Below are 10,079 nucleotides of genomic sequence, written 5' to 3'. Positions count from 1 at the left end.
AGACCATTCTGTTTATAGAGGTCCCACCTTCCCCAGAAAGAACCCCAGTTATCCAAAAACCGGAATCCCTCCCTCCTGCACCATCCCTGTAGCCACGCATTTAACTGTTTTCTCTCCCTATTCCTCGACTCTCTATCACGTGGCACGGGTAACAAACCAGAGACAACAACTCTGTTCGTTCTAACTTTGAGCTTCCAACCTAGCTCCCTGAAAGCCTGCCTAACATCCTCAGCGGTCCTCCTACCTATGTCATTGGTGCCAATGTGGACCACGACTTCGGGCTGCTCCCCCTCCCCCTTAAGGACCCGGAAAACATGATCAGAGACATCACGTACCCTTGCACCTGGGAGGCAACATACCAAACGTGAGTCTCTCTCGTTCCCACAAAACCGCCTATCTGTGCCCCGAACTATCGAGTCCCCAATAACTATTGCTCTGAGTAACGGGGACAGGCTCCGTTACTCCTGGTAAGTCTAACTTACCCCTGGTAAGTCTAACACCTTCATCATTCACACCTAGCACAATGATAGTATTTAGACAGAGACAGTGCATTTCTCTAACTTCTGTCATAACATGTGCCATGCTGAAATGACTGAACCCCTGCTCCGCATTTTGTGATACCCCTATACCCCTGGTGTATTTTCTCCAATACCTCAGCCCAGAGTGAGACCAGAATCACCAGACTCATGTCATATACTAGAAAATCATCAACAATAGCAAAGTGCTCCCTATGCTCAAAGAGGTTTGTCTGAATCACTGTTCCACTGGAATACTGCTCAGTGCAATTTGGTGTGTAATGTTGGTGGATGTGAATGTATTCCTCATCCGGCATCTGCACATGAATTTCTTACAGTTTTTCTGAGCTGGCCACCCATTGTGCTGCAGCTAACAGATAATATGCCTCAATGTAATTCAAGAGGTTGACATCCCATTGCATATTTTACTCTACAGGGGCTTTGCATATCAAATTTGCTGTCATATGCAGCTTGACCTGGGCATATGTCATTTCATGGGCAATGTGCATTCATCTCAGTCAGAATCTTGGGATTCCCAGAGACACTCTGCTGAGTTCTTTTCAAACAGTAAGGACATTAAGTGTTTGTAGTGTGTTTCCATAATAATTTGTAAGCTAATGGCATGATCTAAGAGCTTCTCATAAACCTGTGTGACTGTGACTCCCTCTTGCTTTGACCACATGCCTCATCTCAGTGTCAGACAATACCCAAGGTATATATAATACAGCCGACAACACCTGGCTGGTTGTAGTTGAGAAAGGAATGCACCAGCTTGTAGTTGAGCTGAGAGCAGTAATTGGGGTCATTAGTGAGCAATCATAGGGAGCTAAGTTATCTGCTGGAAGCAGCATTTCCTAAAGTCCTCTTTCAAAATTCCTGCTCTTGATAGGTCACTACATTCTGCCATTACATTTGGGCTTTCTTTAACGTAAGAACTAAGACCAGGAGTAGGCTATTCAGCCCCTCAAGCCTGCTTCATGATTTGATATGACTATGACTGATCTCATCTCAGTTTCAACACAACCTTCCTGCCAGCTTCCATAGCCTTTCAATCCATTTCTAATGAAAAATCTCCTCCTTAAATTTATTTAACATCATGGCGTGCTCTGCACTCTGGGGTTGTGAATCCCACAGTATCAGACGCTTGGAGAGAAATAGTGTCTCCCCATCTCTGTTTCAAATCTGCTATCCTTATCCTAAAACTGTGACCTCTCATTCTAGATTTAATATCTGCCTCTTATTTAATAAGTCAACTTAATCTTCAATGATTTCTTGGGTAAGAAGCTGACAAAGGTTCTGCACAATTTAGCACAACTTATTTGATAAGTCAACTTATTAAATAAGTTGTGCTAAATTGTGCAGAACTTTTGTCAGCTTCTTACCCAAGAAATCATTGAAGATTTGGAATTGAAATAGACATAGAAATTCATTAATGTCATTATGCCCTTACTATTAATAATGTGCCCTAAGAAATCAATAGACTTTTTCGAAGGGTCATATTTAAATTTTCCTCAACCAATAAATAATTTCAGAGATTATTTTCTGAAGTCAATCCTGGATTATTTCTGAGTAACTTCTTCCATTTTCCTGAAAAAATTGCAAGCTCTTCAACTTTAAAGAGAAAATTTCTGATTTGTTAAGTATACAATATTCCCAATATCTGATTCCCTTCATACCGGAGTTTTGCATGTGACTTTCCTTTAATCCACACAGCCTGCAATCTCTGGATTCGGACTTGTCTCCCAGAATGCCATGTTTCAGTATAGCCCTGAATGGTTTTGAAAGCTGATTTTCTGATTTGCCTTGCCTCCACTTCATTTATGGGGCAGCTTTGGAACTCCTCAACTCTCTCTTACTGCACTCTGCCGTTGTGGTGCCACTTTCCTGTGTCCGAATGCTAATCTTCATGATCTCCAAGGCTTTAGGGTCCATGACATTACATATCATGTTGGTTATCATATCATGTCAGAGAAATGACAAAGTTGTTGGTATCATCAAACGGGCACTGTATACAGCTTTAGATAACTGCGTACTGTTCGTGTGTACCGCAGGAAAGCGCATTCTCTCTTCAAGTCACTCAGTCATGTGGTCTCTTACATCAGCATTATGGCAGGTGCTATTCATATAGTCCCAGACATTAACTTTTACAACTCTAAAACAATAAATGGCCTTCAAGTAGTAATAACTTGACCCACATCTGTACAATTAGTGCAAATCCATATATACTGGCTTTGTGGACTAGCTCATCCTATCAGCAATTTAAAATAAGACTCCTAGGAAAATACCAATCTGTGAAACCTTGTGGAGACAATAGCAATCTCAGGCATCAGTGGGAAAGCCAGCTAGACTTGCACATTGTCTTTCAGGAAGGTATGCCGAACCATGGGTCACTCAGGCACTTGTCTGGTCTCATGTCTCTCCATCAGGCATTGAGTGCCTTTGAACGAGTGTGACCCCCAAAGGACAGCCATATGGAATGTGAAACATTAACTCTGCTGCTGACCACACATGCTGCAGCACTTAGAGTATTTCCAGCACCTTCTGGTTTTCATTCAGACTTCCAACATCTGCAGTATTTAATATTTTAACAGGTATTTGGACTCATCCTTATACAGGTCGTTCTGCTGTAGCATGTGTTTCATTAATGCGAATTCGCTGTAATGCAACTGACGAATTGGGGACACTGTTTCTAAAGTGCAAACTGTTAAAATGTGTGTTGAATGTAAAGCGATTACATTGCCAACACTTTAAGTGCTGTTTCTAAAGCACAATTTGTCTATAACGGAGGATGCACAAGAACACAACCTTCCTGTTATAGAAGAATTGCCTGTAATTGATAAATGAGGTAACTTTTGCTCAACAGTGTGAAATAATTAGTGTGTAACTTCAATGTTTTAAACCTAGAAATCAAATGGAAAAAAGTTAGCTTTATAAGTACCAATAGTTCAAAATAGCCCATTCTTTTAGTAATTAGAGTCAGGTTTGTTCACCTTCCTCTATCAAATTTGCAATTAAAGACAGTAATAAGAAAAGTAATTTTTAAAAATTGAGCACTAGTCTGATTTATAAAGGATATTTGAGTTTACCACTTTAGAAAGCTAAATTTAGATCTTTTCTCTACCATTACAATGGTGGTTAGGGATCTTTTGTTACAGTAGTTGTGTCCTCAATCTGGATCAGAAGGGTTAGGCTCAAGTCCCACCTGCCCCAGATATGTATCAAGACAGATCGGAACAGGTTGATTAAAAATACGTACAATGGTTGGTATCATATTTAAAACAATGCTCTGGCTTTAAGAGGTGTACTTTGTCCTTTTTTTATGAAGAGAGGTTGAGACAGCAGTACAGAGCAGAGCCAATAAGGTAAACAGTTTGTGAGGCCTGGGTTTATGTTTTAACTTGGAACAATAGAAGCAGTCTGAATGGTTGGGGTGAAAGCTGATACATCTCTCTCTTTCTCTGTTCGTTACAGCTAAAAGCTTGGATCTTCTTTCTACTGCATGTGAAACAAGCTATTTTACTGACTTTGCCTTTGCCAAGCTTGTGCTTATGGGATGTTACTATATTGGAACAGTTAATGAGTAGTTTATTATTTTGCTTAGAATTTCAATAGTGTTACAGTTCAGCCAATTCTTTTCTTTTCTTTTTATTTTGTCTGTATTTTAACTACGGTGTATGAATAAAGTGTGCTTTGCTTCAAACCTGGTAGTCTGACCAATTGAATTACATCCAGAATGCAACACCTGACACTTGCCTTTAAAATAAGAAAATGTTAGGTTCCAGGCTATCGCCTTGACATATTTTGAGGAATTTTGGTCTGGGAACAGAAGGTTCCTCCACATTAGTTGTTATCTGTCACAAGTTGTCTGACAGAGTCTTGTAGAAGATCCACATTATTAAAAGAAGTGCAAGAAGTATATTGAAAATTTAACTGCAGTCAGTGAAAATTGCTAACTAAGATTATGCATCTTCACTCACAGCATTCATTTGGTTTTGCAGTCTATCTCAGGTTTTGTTCACACCACAGCATCACAGACTGCTAAAGTTGTATATACAACATATATGTGTGTATGTACACATATATCATTTCTCAGTTATTTTTGTAAGTTACTCACACAAAAACATTGATCAGAAAAGTACAGAATTTGCTTTTTAATGCTGTGATACAGAAAATAGCCCAAATTGATTTAATCTAAAATAGCCAAAGTCACAACAATAACAATAAAGATAATAGTGATTGTAGATGGGAACTGATTTCCAAAGGATATTTTTAGGTTGAATCAGCTTTTATTCTAAATTGTGTTCATTAAAATAAATAGCTCCTGGCTAAAATATTAGGAGACTTTTATAATTCAATTAGCAAGGCTTCAGCAGTGAGCTATTCAGTATTCATAGGCTATGCAACCACCCTGATGCAAAATACAATTTGTACACTCCAGTCAATCCCCTGTTAGATGGCCGAGACAGAGATCTATCATATTATATTAACAGTGTCACATCAATTAAGATAGTTACACAATAATTCAAGGAGTTTATTCTATTGCATCGGAACATTCATCTTCATTGAGAAACCAGGCATTGCTATATTAGCATTTTAGTATACATGGAGAGATGCTAATATAATCTATCCTTTATATACTTATCATCCAGAATAAGATATTATTCTTCAGTGTGTATTTTGTATTGAGAAAATATAGCTTTAAGTCTTAAGTTTGCCAACAGACCACCATGAAGATGTTTATGTCAAATACACAGGTTAGGAGACCAATGCGTATTGTAAGCTTACATCATGATAAACACCGTCTCAAGTGAGAATGTGTAGGTACCAGAGAATTAATCATCTGTGAAGTCTCTGCATGTCTGATGCTTTCTACACTATTCAGCCCCAATATAAATTTGAATCAGAACTGCTGACATTGGACAAATATCTGATGTATATTTTTCCATCATATTTTAGCCACTTAATTGAGGCAATGTTTTGAACAGAGAACAATACTAAAATCAGCAAGCTTAATGTGTCACATAGGCTGTCTGAACAATCCATTTATACTTTCATCTGAGTTCACTGTGCTATTGCTATTGATTCAGCCACTCCTAATAGAAAGGCATTTTCTGTTATTATTAACTCGAGAATCAAAGTTGCTTCCTCTGGGAGCTTTCGGGCTTTCAGCCAGTGAAAGATAAAGGTTTCAGGTGGGACTGCAAAACAAAATCTATCTGTGAAATAACCAAACTCAAAGAAATCCGACAGAAAAGTCAACAACTAGGTTGGCAGATCAGCAGTCGTTCGCATTTAAGATATATTGAGTACAAAAGAACAACATTTCATTCTGTGAATGAAAAGAGTTGCATAAAAGAATGATTTCTGTGAATAAAGCACAATTTAAAAGGGTGGCATCAAATAATGTTTGAGATAACAATACTTGAAATATCCAAAAATAAAAGCAACAATTGAAGGGATTAAGTGTTCAAATACAATATGCAAAAAAAACAAGCTAATTGTGTAAAAGGAAATGAACAGGTGTAATTTTGTTTTGACTGCCATTTTAAAGTAAATGTGATTGTTGTTTTGAGAATGGCAGATGGATTTTTTGCCTCCAGAGAAAATGCCTGGCTAGACAGGCAGAAGTACGGATCGCAGATGCACAGATTGCCCTAGAAGTGGCTGGAAATGCACAACACTCTGAGGCACAAAGCATCACAACTAGAAGTGCCTACTGGGAACTTGAGTTTTGGGACCAGTGACAAATGTACAATTAGGAGAGGATAGGATGAGGTGAATTTTAACCTGGAGGAACCGGTATGTTTGGGTGTTGGTGGGACACCATATCTGGGTAAAATGGAGTGCCAAATTCCACATTTATCTCATTGGGTGTGGCCAACTCTGTCAGGAGAGGAGTGTTGTCTATTAATACATGAAAAAAATCATCTCTGCATCTACGCTGCCTATCCATCTAAGAAGTTTAGAAGTTTCTACAAGATCACTTCTCATTCTTCTACACTCCAGAGAATACGGCCTTATCTTCTCATCTCTCCTGATGGGACAATCCTACCAAAACATGATGAATGCACTCCTTCTAAGGTAAGTATATCCTTGCTTGGGCAAGGGGATCAGAACGACCCTTAATACCTGAGGTGCAATCTCACCAGTGTTCTACAGCATTTAAAAAATACTTCCTTGCTCCTTTACTCAAACCAGGGCACAAAGCTTTTTTTTCTGAGGCCTACTTTTTTTGATTTTCTGAGACTACAATTTTCCTCACGCTCACTCCTTTATTAAATGATGCAGCCATGTAGCATTTGTATGATATATGGGGCACTTGACACACACAGAACTAAACTTAATTCTCAATAATCATCAATCCTTCATCAAGGTTCAAGCCACTGGCCAATTTACCTCGTCCCCAAGCTTTCAATTATTCACTGATCTTCTGTGTCAGAGAATTGTCCAATTTCAGATAAAGCTCTTACGCAGACCATGTGAAATTGACACAATCATTTATTTCATGATATCGTGGGAAGAGGTCAATGACCGATCAGGTACAGAATGGTCGCTCCACACTGGTGAGTTGTAACCTCTCCATTCATTATAGGTATATGCAGTTTATAAAGGGTTACAAATGGTTATTAGTTGATTACAAGACTATGCAGGTCTAACTACAGCAGATAATTTAATAATATTGAAAAGGGCTAACAATACTACAGGTCTGACAGCATCAATTAGTAAAACAATCAATCGCATCCTGGGCATAGTGGTTCATGGTCTGTGGTCATCAATATGACGTAGTTTGGTGACACTTTGTCTGTGGGAGCATTGTTTGAGCTAGGGTTCCCCATAGAGAGAGCCCTTGGGGCTCCTGCCAATGGGTGCGAAGGTGAAGTGTCATTGTCTGAGAGAGAATCCCATTAGCAGGTTGTTTAGTTAACAATTAGAAAGTGGCTTTTTCACAGTCAATTCTTGTGTATAGCTTGAGTCATCACTGATTTTGTGAGTATGTTCCCTCTTAGCTAGGGAAAATGGTTTCCGAAATCAAAATGGTTTTCCCTTCTCCCACATTCCATTTTGCTACCTCTCCAATTTACTTCCATGATCTTGTTCAAAGGTGCTTTTGCTCCAAAGGTACTCTTGCTGTCTCATCATTCAAACCTCGAGATCCTGGGTCACAATGAGTGTTTGGAAAAGGCAAGCAGGAACTGATGAGCACAAAAAGATTAACCAGTGTCTGTAAGAATCATAGAATCCCTACAATGTGGAAACAGGACATTTCTTTGGACTCCTCCATCGTCAGACCACAACAAAACAACGGTTGGAGGAAGAACGCCGCATCTTCCGGCTAGGAACCCTCCAACCACAAGGGATGAACTCGGATTTCACCAGTTCTTTGAAGAAGAGTCAAATCAGACTCAAGACATGAAAAATATTTCTCTCTCCACAAATGTCAGACACATTGAGTTCCTCCAGCACTTTTTGTTCTTATATCTGTTAATTTTGCACTTGTAAACATCTCCAGCAAATGAGTCTCATTAGATTACTTACAGTGTGGAAACAGGCCCTTCAGCCCAACAAGTCCACATCGACCCGCCGAAGCGCACCCAGACCCATTCCCCTACATTTACCCCTTCACCTAACACTATGGGCAATTTAGCATGGTTAATTCACCTAACCTGCACATTTTTTGGACTGTGGGAGGAAACCGGAGCACCTGGAGGAAACCCACACAGACACGGGGAGAATGTGCAAACTCCACACAGTCAGACGCCTGAGGCGGGAATTGAACCCGGGTCTCTGGCACTGTGAGGCAGCAGTGCTAACCACTGTGCCACCGTGCCGCCCCCATGTTCATGTTGAATGCAGCTTAGAACGGTGAAAGCAAAAGATCCATAATTCAGACTGATATGTAAATGTGCAGGATTAATCCTTCAAAAATAGCTCACAAGGTAGATTGTCAGCAATTACTTCACTATTAGAAAAGTATGCAAATAAATATGCTCAAGAATAAGATAAAATAGACATAATCTGATTTCTTACATCTAATTTCCAAGAAGGCAAGTCCCTTGGGTGGAATTCTTTAGGGGTCTGTGTCACTTGGGCTACAGCGAGACCTGGTGTAGAATCAGATGAGAAATTTGGTGAGGCTCATCTCAAAAACAGGAGCAGCGAACTCCATCTTTTATGCTTTTGAGTGAAGTGAGTTTCTCACTCGGCCACAGCGGGTTGCCAATTAAGGAGGATTACTACTTGCTAAATATCTTGTTAACAGCACAACTCACCTCACCTCATCACTGAATTCATCAAACAAGCTCGTTGTCAAAAAATTCAATATGCAAACCAGAGAATGGCGACGTCAGCTCACCACTTGCCCCAAACAATCTCCACGTTGCGTTCAATCAGCTAAAGTCAACGGCACAATCCACAGGCACTAGAGATATGCAATCCCCATCCACGGACATTGGCATCTGGTATTTGCCAATTCTACACGAGCATCATTGCTCCTGATACAGTGGTGTAGCAGTCTGCAAGCACAGATTTGCATTGCAGCGCGCACCAGCAACCAGCTTTGAAAGGTTAGAGCAGGCACTCTTTTGTGTACAGGAACAGGAGCTCATCACAGAGACTGTCTCCGGGATGCTTGCTTGTTCTCTCAGAGCTTGCTCACTTGTTCATGGCATCCCTGCCTTGCCACGCCTTGCTGTGCCAATTAGTGCAGTCACATAACCAGGCAGTCTGCCTTGCTGGTCAGCAATCCCTCAGTCTAAGAGGCATACACTTTGCTGTACGGTAGGGTACTATGTCAATCTCACACATTCACCATGTGCCAGCCACTTACACAATCAACACACTACACGTGGAGCAAGCAAGCACTTATGTTTCAAACTCTTAGGGGAGTAGTCCTCATCAAAACCATGGAGGGACCCATCAGTCAGGGGATCCTGGCAGTGTAAGTCATGATCAACCTCCAATATCAGTGCAGGGGATTGACTACGAACAGGGGGCCACTTGGAGTGTTCACAGTAACAGAGTCTGAGACTTTGCACCCGAGAAGTGGGGCTGACCCAGTTGGGAAGAGCTATATTGTCCAGTCCAGCAGCTAGGTCTATGGCAGTCAGGGAGACCACCCAAAGCCTTCAGGACACACTGGACACTTTTTCTCCAGGGCCATCTAGTCAGATTGCTCTAGGTAGTAGGCCATGGGTTAATCCATCTCTCTATCCATGAAAACCAAGGGGAAAGGGGGAGAAAGAGTGGCCCTTGCTGTGTGAAAGAGACCCAGGAAATTAGTTTTCAAGATTGGGGTCTTCAGGCTGGGGTAGGGTGGATGACAATTAGATTAGATTAGATTAGATTAGATTACTTACAGTGTGGAAACAGGCCCTTCGGCCCAACAAGTCCACACCGACCCGCCGAAGCGTAACCCACCCATACCCCTACATTTACCCCTTTTACCTAACACTACGGGCAATTTAGCATGGCCAATTCACCTGGCCTGCACATCTTTGGACTGTGGGAGGAAACCGGAGCACCCGGAGGAAACCCACGCAGACACGGGGAGAATGTGCAAACTCC

The sequence above is a fragment of the Chiloscyllium plagiosum genome, chromosome 9 (assembly GCF_004010195.1).
Source record: "Chiloscyllium plagiosum isolate BGI_BamShark_2017 chromosome 9, ASM401019v2, whole genome shotgun sequence".
NCBI classification, from domain to species: domain Eukaryota; kingdom Metazoa; phylum Chordata; class Chondrichthyes; order Orectolobiformes; family Hemiscylliidae; genus Chiloscyllium; species Chiloscyllium plagiosum.
This window is presented reverse-complemented; position numbering follows the sequence as displayed.